This window comes from Heterocephalus glaber, unplaced genomic scaffold, assembly GCF_053883595.1.
Source record: "Heterocephalus glaber isolate CG9 unplaced genomic scaffold, H.glaber_assembly_v1.0 deba00001461, whole genome shotgun sequence".
In the NCBI taxonomy this organism is placed as follows: Eukaryota; Metazoa; Chordata; class Mammalia; order Rodentia; family Bathyergidae; genus Heterocephalus; species Heterocephalus glaber.
This window is the reverse complement of record NW_028258308.1, coordinates 41965676-41978123: the sequence shown is the minus strand read 5'-3', so window position 1 is coordinate 41978123 and position 12448 is coordinate 41965676. Positions and strand designations below refer to the sequence as shown.

The 12448-nt window shown below is 37.2% G+C and overlaps 1 pseudogene; it reads left to right on the top strand.

The window, feature by feature from the left end:
* Positions 1–8891: 8891 nt before the first annotated feature.
* Positions 8892–10723, top strand: LOC101717689 (nuclear speckle splicing regulatory protein 1 pseudogene; annotated as a pseudogene).
* Positions 10724–12448: the final 1725 nt, after the last annotated feature.

Genomic DNA, 12448 nt, shown 5'->3' with positions numbered 1-12448 from the left:
CAAAGAGTCAGAAGAGAGGAACTTTTTGCTTTTTCTTTCTTTTTTCTTAAATTCTTTTATTGGTACATTTTAGGTATACAATACATTTACATTTATCATTGGGTGCTTGTACCTGTACATGATGTATCTTGGTTCTTATTTTTTCCCCATTACCTGTGCACCCTTCACCCCCTCTACCCTTTCCTATTTACACAGACTTCATTTCCATTTTTTTTCTTTTCTCATAATTTTTCCTTTCCCTCCTTTCCTTTCCCCTTCCTCTCCCACCAGCCCTACCCCTTTGGGCCTTTTCTTCCTATTTCAAATTATCAATTATTCATTTTAATCATTTTGCTTTTTCTAACTACTGAAAAAACAACTTACAATATCTACTGACTATCTTGTTATCTTATGCAAAACTCAATTCATTCTGACTCCAGGAACCTCTTTAAAAGAATACTGTGATCCTTAAGTTGTAAAAATCACAGAGGAACTGATAAAGAGAATGTAGAGTATGTTAGTTCGCTCCTAAATCTGTAAGCTACAATCCCACATCCTCAGATTAACAAAATAAAGTCTTGGATCATATTGTGTAATATTATTCAGTGCAACCAGTTGGAAAGAAGCAGGAAGAAGGAAGAAGGAGAGAGGAAGAGGAGAGGGAAATATTTTGTGCTAAACTCTTGACAGTTTAGTATGTGGAGATTATAGGGTATAATGTTCCCCACCTTTTTGACACTGGTCTCTCCTGTGGCTACTGCTCCCTGAATACACTGCACCTGGACTGTCATTCTTCCCACCTGTTTCTCAAGTTTCACCCATTTGTTCAGGTGCAGTTGAATGTCCTCTCGTTTATGTTTTTCCCACACACACATTGTTCTCTGTCTTCCATAAATTTACTCAGGTTAGGAAAGAAACTCATCTTAGCGCCTGCTTCACAAGTGCAAGGTCCTAAATTCGATCCCCAGTACCAAAAAAAATCATTTTAACTATAACCCTTTTCCTAACTTAGAAATTAACAAACAGCAAATGAACAGGATGCTACCACTTCCTGTGTGCATTGTATAATGAGCAGATGAGTAGGCCACTCATTTGGGATGTCTTGTGCTTCATTCTTTTTCCTTTTGGGGGTTTCCAGTAGCAGTGGTTCTATATGCAGGTGCTCTCTAAACACTCAATTGACAAACACACAGATTAATGAATAAACAAGTTAACAAATGAATGCACTGGCAACACAGTTGCACACATAAATGGAAGGAGCACAGGAACAGTCAAGAATTCACGAAGAATTGGGTCAGAACAGTTTTATTGTGTCAGCCTTCAGTCTTTCCCACAAGCTCTCAGCTTTCTTTGGGTAGTGAAATAGTCAAGGCAAAAAAGGTGTCATAGGACTTAAAAGTAAATATTTTCATAAGCATGGAGCCTTATATGAACAGCCCTTTATGGTCAATAAAAAGTCATAGGAAGAAAACCTAAAATAATTTTCCTTTCTCTGCCCGAGGGAAAAATAATCATTGAACATTTTTTTCCATCAAGTCTAGATTTCCACCAATTAGAAACCTTGATCATTTCCATTTCCCGTTTATGTAAAACATTTTGTCACTGGATGTAGGCAAAATTATCCATCTTGTTGGCCTTTCCATAAAAGTAGTCCCAGTCACCCATGATCTGTCCTTTTATGTGACTGGTACCCAAAGACCACTGAGGCAATGCTGTCTTGCAATTCCATAATGGAAGAAATTACAACTGTGTGATACTTCAACTTTGTTTCATGCCTAGGGGTTTTGGTTTGGAAAGCATTATTTAAATCTGATTTGGGGTCTGATCTGAAGTAGGCCCCTAGATTTGGACTGGTACAATTTTCTCAAGCAGACTTGCCAGTGTTGGGACCTTTTAGAGTTCCCTTTTGTTATGACTGAGCCAGATTAATAACCATTTATGTGGTATTTGTTTACCTGTCTTCAGCTGGCAAATGCCAGTACTACACATTTGTTCAGACCATATCCTTGTTCTGCAACATTGCAGAGATAGTACCCCTGAAGGCTGCCCATTGTTACCAGGCCTCTGTCACTCAGGGAAGGGAACAGCATGCAATTATGCTTCTGCTCATCTGCTTGGGACAGAATTTTATATTCTACATATTTTAGCTTACTGTGACCAGATGTAGGATACTGTGCCAGGAATGCATATTTTAAAGAATCTATCTTAACTGTTTATTTTGAAATAATCTTGTGCTTATACCATGTTCGTTTTTTAATGTTCTTGCTTTCTTTGTGGGTATGCAAAAATTTTTGAGAATAAGTTGAAAAGATAATGTAGCATTATTTTAGTGTGCATTTCCTAAAACCAAAGGTGTTTTCTTATAAAACCAGAATGCAAGCACTCTACACCTAAGCCACATACCTAGCCCTACAATTCTATTTTCTAACCTGTAGATCTTAGTCAAGTATTTTTCTTTCTTTTTTTTTTTTTTGTCCAGGAACCAACCAATAATTCTTTTTATTGGGGGTAGGGTAGGGTTAATCTGATCTGACTCCTCTTCCTCCTCCCTTTCCTTCTCCTCTCCTCCTCCTCTTTCTCCTTTATAGTGCATATTTTCAATACAGAATAATGATATTTGTCTTACATATGTAAACAACAAACATATCTTGATCATCTTCAAGCTGTTTACTTTCATCTTCCTCCTGACTTCTCCCCTGAGCCCTTTTCCCATCTCCAAGAGTTTAACTTCTAATTTCCTATAACTGTTCCTTTATTTTTTTCATTCATTTGTTTATATTTTCAATTTATCATTTAAGTGAAAAACTGTGATATTTAACTTTCTGAATCTGGCTTCATACTGCATTTAATCTTTATTCTGTATTAATTAAAATTATTCCTTATACTTTGTCTGTCACAATTCTTGTTTCTTTTGAGAAGTGGTGGCCATTTGTCTTGCAGGATAACATACAGTTTGGGAGGGCTGGGGATTTAGCTCAGCAGCACTGTGCCTGCCTCACAAGCACAAGGTCCTGAGTTCAACTCCTTGTACCAAAAAAATACAAATAAAAACATACAGTTTAGGATTTTCTTGAGTCTCTCTGTGGTTGGAGTCACAAAATGTGTTTCTGACAATAGCCCCCCAGAATCAAGGGTATAATTCTCAGTGAATCATCTCAGGAGCCCTGTGATGACACCTCTTTGTTTCATGAATGGTGATGCTAACTTTGTTCACCTTGTTAGTCTCTCATTACAATTTAATCCATTGTTGATTTTTGACTAAATCAATTATTACTATGATGGCTATGGAATGGTGATTTTCTGAATATATCATGTTGTCCATATTTAATTCGAATTGTAGATTTTTATTTTATGATTTAAAACCAGTTATTATTTATTTTTTGTCCAAATTACTCAACTGTGTTCAGTAGGGACCCATTCAAGTTGGTTTTTTTGCTCTTTGGCATATCTCATTGTTCTTTGACCATTTCTTAACTTTAGAGCATAAAAATATACTCTAGGACTACCTTGCACATTTTTAGCCCCAGCTTTGTACTTGATGGTTTCTAGGAAGGGTCCAAATTCCTTTACTGGAAAATGATATTTAAACTTCACAATGTAAGGTAAGCTCCTATGGAGAGAGTCACTGTTTCAAGAAACTCTTAGTGGACAGGCTCAGGAAAAATGTGAGTGTACAAATACATACATAAATAAATTTATATTGATTTGAAATTCTATGCATATACCTTCAATTTCAATACAAGACTTATACTCTCAAAATAAAAAAGCCTACAAGATTTCCAGCAAAGAAGATTTTAAAAAGATCCCATTCAAGTGCAAGGACCCAAATTCGATCCCCAGTACCAAAAACAACAACAAAAAGATCCCATTCCATTCACATTTAGAAACATTTCCACAAACATGTTCCACCTATCAAAGAAAATCCAAAATGAGATTGGTTGAATACTTCAAAAAAGATTAAATTTGACTTGAGAAAATATGAAGTGTTATGCTGTTTGTCTAGATTTTCCCCAAAGCCTCATGCAGTTATAGGTGGGGCTTTTTCAGAGGTGGCTGGATCTAGAGTTTGTGATTGATTCATGGCACAATGTTAGGATTAAAGATGCTAAGATTAAGGGTGAATGATTACTAAATCAATACATTGATTGGTTTGCATTGCTCTAATCCCAATAGCCTGAGATTTCTTGCCCCTTGCTTGCTTTGCTACCTTCTACCCACCATGAACAGTTTTTCCTCTGCCCTGCTACCTGCCTTGGAGCCAGCTGATTATGGACTGAAACCTCTACAAATTGTGAACTTAATATACCTTTTTCCCTTTAATTTTGGGTGTCAGGTATTTTGTCTCAACAACAAGAGAAAAATAACTAAGACATGAAGCTACTGAAGAAGAAAAATAATTTGGTTTGTATTTCTATACCCAGAGGAAGCTGTACAATTTGAGGTCACTAGTATGAATAAATTCATGGCAACTGCAAGAGAGAGAGAGAGAGCGAGAGAGAGAGAGAGAGAGAGATTTATGACAAGGAGTGGAGGAACTTTTAATGTAACTTTATAAACTATTTTTGAAATTCAACCAAAAGACAATTGCACAAAAATAACAAAGAAAACTTTGAAAGTAGAAAAAGGGGAAGGTGGGCTGGGGATTTATCACAGTGGTTTCGCTGCCTGCTGAGCAAGCTCAAGGACCCGAGTTCCATCCCTGGTACCAAAAAAAAGGGGGGGGAATGCTTGCCCTAGCAAATATTAAGGCATATTATAGACTCTTAGATATCAAAACAATGTGGCAATAGAACAAACTCTATTAAACCAGCAGAACAGGTCAGATAGTTTAAAAGCAGTTAAAATATGGAATATATATATATGGAAAACATATGAGTGCCTTTATTGAAGGAAATTCTGACACATTAAATGGTGTTGAAAAACACATTTGTTAAAATTAATCCAGTTTTCAACACTACAGGAATAATGTTAAATGCGGTACAGACCTGCATGTAAAAAAGTATTAAAACATGAGAAGTATGGGGTAGTTTATTTATCAACATAGGTATGGTTGCCATTCTGAATCAACTGACATGACAGAAAAGATTGGAGTTACTAAGTTCAATACAGGTTAAAATTTTATAAGACAAAACACAACATAAAAAATAAAATTTTAAGTCATGAATGATAGGAAAAATTGGAGTAATAATTACAACAAGAATATTTCTTACATATCAATACAAACGTAATGTACAAAAACCAAATAGCAATGACTATGAAGAAGCAATTGAAGAAATACAAATAAATAGCTATGAAACATACGAAAAATGAAGATGCTTGTTTTTTCTAGTGATCCAGAAAGCTGCAAAGTAAAAATTAGTTCTTTCTACTTAACAGACTAGCATCAATTTAGAAAGTTAATAATAGAACATAGTGACAAATATGGGAATGTAAATAGGTGTGGTCATTTTAGTTTAAAATTCTGAAGTATTTATTAAAAGAAAATATGTGCATACTTTATGTTTCAACAATTCTATTCTCAACATTTGATCTGCAGGATAATTTGCACTTCAGAACAATGCATAAAATAATATTAATTGATATAAGAAAATATTGAATAATCTTAACTATCCATCAGTATGGAAATTGCTATGAAATGCTATAAAATAGCTATCATGTATATATTTCTAAGGTATACTCTTTAGTGGAATTAAAATTCATAATGAAATATATAATAATCTTTATGTTAAAAATACAAACTCTGTGGCACAAACAAATGTATATGATTTATGGAAAAATACTTCAAATACACCTCACATAGTATTAAAATGTCAAAATGGATTAGAGTAGATCAGAATAAAGTTTCAGTTGGATAGAAAAGGCTCAGGTGAACAGGAGACTAAAACATGTTATAGTCTCATCAAAGCCAATGTAGCTGCAATTGAAGAAATAAAAGGGGAGCTAGGGAGAGGAAGATTTCAAAGAAACATAAGAATGCAACATTTCACATGAGTAACCGAACTTTTGTTCAAAGGAAAAAACTGCACATTATTTATCAGCATCTTATCTAGCAATTCCAATCATCCCATGTGCCCCTTGCCACATAGGTGAAATCAGACACTCATATTTAACAGAGGTTTACATCAAATATTTTAAAAGTTTAAAACTCAATCAAACTCATAAACAAATTTTATTGAATTTTATTATTAAAAGAATCATGTGCTTACAGGAAAGGTGTACTTGTGAGTTTTCCTGTTGCTGGAACAAAATACTCAAAACTCAAAAGTTAAAGATGGAGAGATATTATTTCACTCAGGGTTTCAGAGGCTTCAATCCAAGGTTGGCTGGCTCCAACTTAAAGACATCATGGTGGAGCAACACTGCTCAGTTCATGGTGGCTGGGAAACAGAGCAGGGCAACCCCACTAGAGAGGAAGAGGCAGGGACCAGAAACAGACCCCCATTCACACCTTTATGACCCACCCAGACTCACCCAGAAGTGTATGTTACTAATCCCCTAGGCAACTTCCATGCCAATCAAGTTGATCTTTAAGCTTTACCATCACAAATAGATTGTTTGCTCAGGTTTGAAAGGAACCCTTGTGCTTCCAAACTGTTCCTGAGCAACAAGTCAGGTGAAAACATCTCCTCAGTCTCTAAGAAGAGCTCATTTCCCCAGTGTCTTTCTCAGATACAATCATGGAGGAAAAGAACTAGAAAGCCATAGAGAATGATGGACCAGTAAATACAACAGATTATTCCAAGAAGACTAAGTACCTATTCAAGGAATACTCTATACCTCCCTGATAGAGAGTGCTCTTAATTTCTCACTCGTGGAATTTAGGAATTGCTGTAAACCCTTGGTGACTGTGTGTCTTCCATTCTTCTCTCTGAAAAGAAGTGCTTCTTGAGATTTCCCATCCTTTCTTCTAGTACTGCCAGTTGACAGTGTGTTGGGAGGTGTTGGGAGCAATGCTACATAATTCTAGGGAAAAATCATTTGGTTAGCCTAGTTCTCTTGCCTACAGCCCAGCTACAGAATAACTCCAGTTTGGCCTCCGGTCACAACTGAGACTTCCGTGATCCAGTGATGCTGTGATTCTCCAGGACAAGAAACATCCTGGGAGAACAAACATCTGCTCAGTTCCTCATTGTTCTTGGACTGATTAACATCTTGTTTGCCGGAGATGTACTGAACTCTCTGAAAGCCTTCCGTTACACCTTGTTTATCCCAATGTGAACTATTGAACTCTCTGCAAGTCATCTGTTACATTTGTTTCTCCCGATGTACTGAATAAAAGGTGTGGTAAGCTGGGGGCTTTGTCTTTGCTGCCCAGAGCAGCACTGATCAGACCCAAAGCTCAGCTTCTTCTCAGTCTCATTTTTCTACCTTTCCTGTAATTCGCCGTGTGCTGCCGTGGCTCGCAGGAGACCAGGACTAACTGCAGAGGTTCTGGTAACATCCCCTTCCCCTGTCCCCTACAGGGAGGGGTTGGTTAAGTGTGGTTTCTATGGTTGTCCTAAGTCTCTGTATCAGCACTTGGCCTTGAGGAAGAGATACCTGCACAATTCCCTGGAAATGAGGCTATTCAGCATCTTCCAAAGTTCCTAGAGTCTGACCTTAATACTATTAATGGACTTTTGGCTGATTTTCTGATTTGAATTTGGCTGGCACCCTGATTTTAAGAGTGTGGCATTACTGTATGGAAAAGAAAATGGACAGAATGGTTAATGAAGAGAGAACTGTGACTGGTCATTAAGGTTCCTCACAAATATTCAGTTTTTCTTCTTTCCAGCCATACAGTAGGGTGGATTCTCCACTCCATTCACACTTAAAGTTCATCCAAGTGTCCTGTGTTGCTCAATAAAAACTGAGGCAAGAGTATGTGTTCCTCCAAGCACAAGCTTGAAAGGCTGGTGCACTACTCACTCCATACCTTTTCTTTCTACCATGACTCTGCTGTGGGTTTGCTGTGCTCCCCAAGGGCCATGTGCTAAAGGCTTGGTCTCTAGCCTGTACAGCTTCTGGGATATGGTAGATCCTTTGAGAGGCAGGACTTAGAGGGAGGAAGTTACATCAGGGGGAGTTTGCCCTAAGTTAGTGAAACACTGCCCTTCCTCTCCTCTTAGCATACTGGATCTTACAAGGTAAGCATCTTCTCCACTGTGCATCCATGCCAAAAAGTGCTCCCTCATCACAGCCGAAGAACAGTGGAGCCAACTGACCATGGACTGGAACTCTTGAAATTGTGAACCAGAGCAGACCTTTCTTATGTATAAGTTGATTGTCTTAGGTATTTTGTCAAAGTGAGAGAACACTAAACACTGTTTCAGCTACAGATTGCAGCTTTTCCATTCTTGAGTGAGGGATGAGGCAAAACAATACAAATGGCCCTCACTGGGCTCATATTAGAGAGAAGAAATAAATGTCATGTGAAGCTGCTTAGATTTTGGAGTTATTAATGAAGCACAGCCTAAGCTATTTGACTAGCTCAGGTGATGATATATATTCTTTTTAAAAGTGCAATTAAAGGTTACCTGTATAGTTACATTTTTTATAAAAGTAAAGGAAGATCGGGGAGATGTCTAGAAATGAATTAGTAGAAAATGTAGATAATTTCTGTTTGTGAGGGAACTGGCCAGGGAAAGAACTATGAGACCCTGTCTAAGTTGTTTTGTAAAAATTGTAATCCGAAAGTCTTGTTACCTTTGCTGTGTTGGCTGCGCCATGTTGTTTCTCCTCTGCGATGCTTGCTTGCCATCGCACCCTTGGAGCCAGTCAATTATGGACTGAAACCTCTGAACTGCAGCTGGTCGGCTTCGAAACACAGCAGACTCCCTAAGACACATTACCGAGGAATGTGAAAGCAACTCAAACAGATACAATTGCTAAGTGGGTTCCGGATGCCCAAAGCCGCGCGAGAATTTACGTGACGGTGTCTGCGTCTGCATCACTTTGGCATCGACTACTTCAGCGGAGACAGGAGCAAGATAGTGATTCCAGGCAGGCAGTATGGGCTTGTTTTGCCAAAGAAAACACAGCAGTTACACCCTGTTTTGCAGAAGACATCAGTGTTTGGGAATGATTCTGACGATAATAATGAGACCTCTGTGAGTAAAAGTCTTCAAAGGGAAGCTGCAAAGAAACAGGCCTTGAAATAGACCAAACTGGATATGCAGAAGGCCCTTGCGGAAGACTCCAATGTATATAAATATGACAGTATTTATGATGAGATGCAGAAAAAAGGAAGAAAGTAATCTCAAATTACTTTTGGGAAAAGATCGAAAGCCTACGTATATCCACAACTTACTAAAAGCAGTTGAGATCAGGAAAAAAGAATGGAAAAGAAATACAGAGAGCACAAGAAATGGAAAAAGGAGAATTTGATGATAAAGAGGCATTTGTGACATCTGCTTATAAAAAAGCTGCAAGAAAGAGTTGAAGAAGAAGAAAGAGAAAAAAGGGCTGCTGCATTAGAAGCACTTTTGGAAGTGACCAAACAGAAAGATCTCAGTGGATTTTATAGGCACCTATGAAATCAAGCAGCTGGTGAGGAAGAAGTTCCAAAATGTAGCTTTCGTGAAGCCAGTTCTGGAATAAAGGAAGAGAAATCAAGAGGTTACTCAGATGAAGTAAATCAGAGAACAGAATACCACAGGAGAGATGTGTTCTCCAAACTTGTGTGGTGGAGAAAGAAAACTGAGATGCAGACAATGACTTTGATACTAAGAGCAGTGAAGATGATGAATTGGAAGAAAATAAAGTGAATTGCAGAAGGGAAAAGGTCATAGAGACTTCCAGGAATTATTTTCCAAGCATCTCAAGAATCATACCCACTCAAGATCATCTAGTGAAGAAAGGGGGCATAGTGCCAAACACCACACCAAGTTTCAAGTCCAGAGGGTGTGAGAAAAGGGAAGATCAGCACCAAGCGAGGCAATCCAGAGACCAGGAAAACTAGTATATTGACTATGACCACAGAAAAGCAAAGGGTTCTTATAAACCCAGAGAGGCCAGTCACAGAGATTCCTACTGGAAGAGACCTGAACACAAAAATAAACCAAGGGGAGACCAGAGAGAAAGAAATGACAAAGAATAGAAAAGAGAGAAACATTCTTCAAGGGGACAAGAAAGAGATAGATAATAAAATGATCATGACCGATACAGTGAGAGAGGTGGGGAGATAGAAGAGAAGAGCAAAGAATCGGAAGAACACATGAAAGAAAAGAAGGAAAGATTGGAAAATAATGATAAATACAGAGATAGGGGAAAACAAGAAGTAAGTGTTCAGTCTTCAGAAAGAAATCACAGAAAAAAAGGCAGATCAAATTCTAGGGCAAAAGAAGAGTTTCTTGATCATGAAAGAACCAAAACAATGAGGAATATGGAAAAGAACAAAGAAAGAGACCAAGAGAAGCCCTCTGATTCTGAAACATCACTGGGACCAAAACACAGATTCACAGAGGAAAGGCAAGAGCAGGGCAAAGAACAAGAGAGACTACCAGAGGCAGTGAGTAAGTTCGCGAAGAGGAATAATAAAAAAACTGTAATGTCAGCTAGAGACAGGAACTTGGCCAGACAAATGGCACAGCCTAATGCAAAGACCTATATTGAGAAAGAGGATGATTAAGGGCTGCCCCAACCAGAAGATCTGTGGAAGCCCAGAACATTGTAACTCCTAGGACTTGTTTTGTGAATGCACTGAGAAATGTGTTAACAGTAGTTGAGGGAATCTTTTATTTATTTATTTATTTATTTATTTATTTTTTTTTTTGATACTGAGGATCAAACTTGGTCCTTGCACTGAGGGAGTTTTTTAAAATGTATTTTCAAAATTTATTTTTTACTTAAATTTAAGTCAAAAGTCAGTCCTTGAATCCTGACTGTTTAACTGGAGATGCGTATACACGTATGTATGTATATATATAATATTTTTTTATCAGTACCATATTCTTGGTTGTATTCAAGAACCATAAGTGTGTCTGAATCCCGGAAGGTACTTAATGAGGAAAATTGGCTCCACTGCAACCACTAAAAAGTAAACAGCTTTCCTGATAACGTTGCTTTTGTTACAGTAGCTGTTTTGTTTTATAAATATTATTTTTCAGGTAAATGCATGTAAAAAGTTGAAAAGTAAGAAATATGGTTATACATTATGTGCTGAAATTTTTATTAAAGTATAAAATGTAGATCATGTGTCTTGTCTAAGTAACTTTTCAGCCCACCACATACTTGCCTTAAATGAAAATTTAAAAATAATGATGTGCTTGTACTTTAATTCATGCTTTTATTTTAAATGAAATTTCACTTTTATACCATAATTCCTTTTTTTTGTTGTAGTTAGTAAAATTCATTTTAATTTGTAAAAAAATTTTATCCAAAAATAACTAATTTATCCCTCAGTAGCTCAGGTCATGTAATAGAGGACTTCCTATAATCCACTAAACTGGAAAGATGGCAATCAGGATATGAGCCAATTCTCAAAATAACAAGGATTAGCCTCTTGGACATTTTCTGATTTAATAATTCTTGGTGTTTAAAAAATCAGATTGAAGAAAAATACATGTTTCTTTTTCTCAGTAGCAGTGGGCAAAAACTGTGTGATACAAGTAAGTCATTTGTCTTAAGGTTCTTCAATACATAATTATTAAATGGAAAAAATAAATGAACTAATGGGCAATTGAATGAATCTATATCCATGATCTGAACTGAGGACATATCATTTTTATTATGTGCAACACGTTTTAATAGCCAAGCAGAGGAAGATATAAGGTAATGCTTCCTCTTACACTCATATTACACATAAGCATTTAGTTCTCTCTGACATCTGTTGATTCCATCATTTAAATATTCCATGTCTACCCTTGTTCTCCAACTCCAGGGGCTGAGTTTGGAACTTCATTATCTCTGCTTGTACTGTTGTCATCGCCTGCTAATTGAGCTACAAATTTCATCTTCACACTGTGACCCTTCTCCACAAAGCCTTTGAATATAAAGCAGGATGGGCTACTTGCCCGCTAAAAGAAAATGTTTGGCTCTATTTAGAATAGAATCAAGATCAATTCCTTAGAAAATTAAAGGAAACCTCACCTGGGTCTACTTATATTTTCCAGTGGAATTTTAATTCATTCTTTGCCAAGCACTAAGTCCCTCCACCACTCAGCTTACTGATTTCTTGTCAACATGTCATGAACATGCATGAACTATTTCCCTGTAGCACATACAATTCTTTTGGCAAAGACCTAGACATGGGCATGAAGATCATGTACATGTAACAAAATATAGTATTACTTTATTACTATAATCTAAGTGTCCACCATTGGACAACAAGGAAATGAAGTTCAGAGGTAAACTAGTTTAAGATTGCACAAGGAATAAATTTGAGGGCACAAGTTAAACCTGGGCCCGCCTGACTCCAAAGTCACTCAAGGCATGTTGGGGTTGGCTTTCCTGGCACCTGGACACAAAATTATCACCCAACAATTTTGCC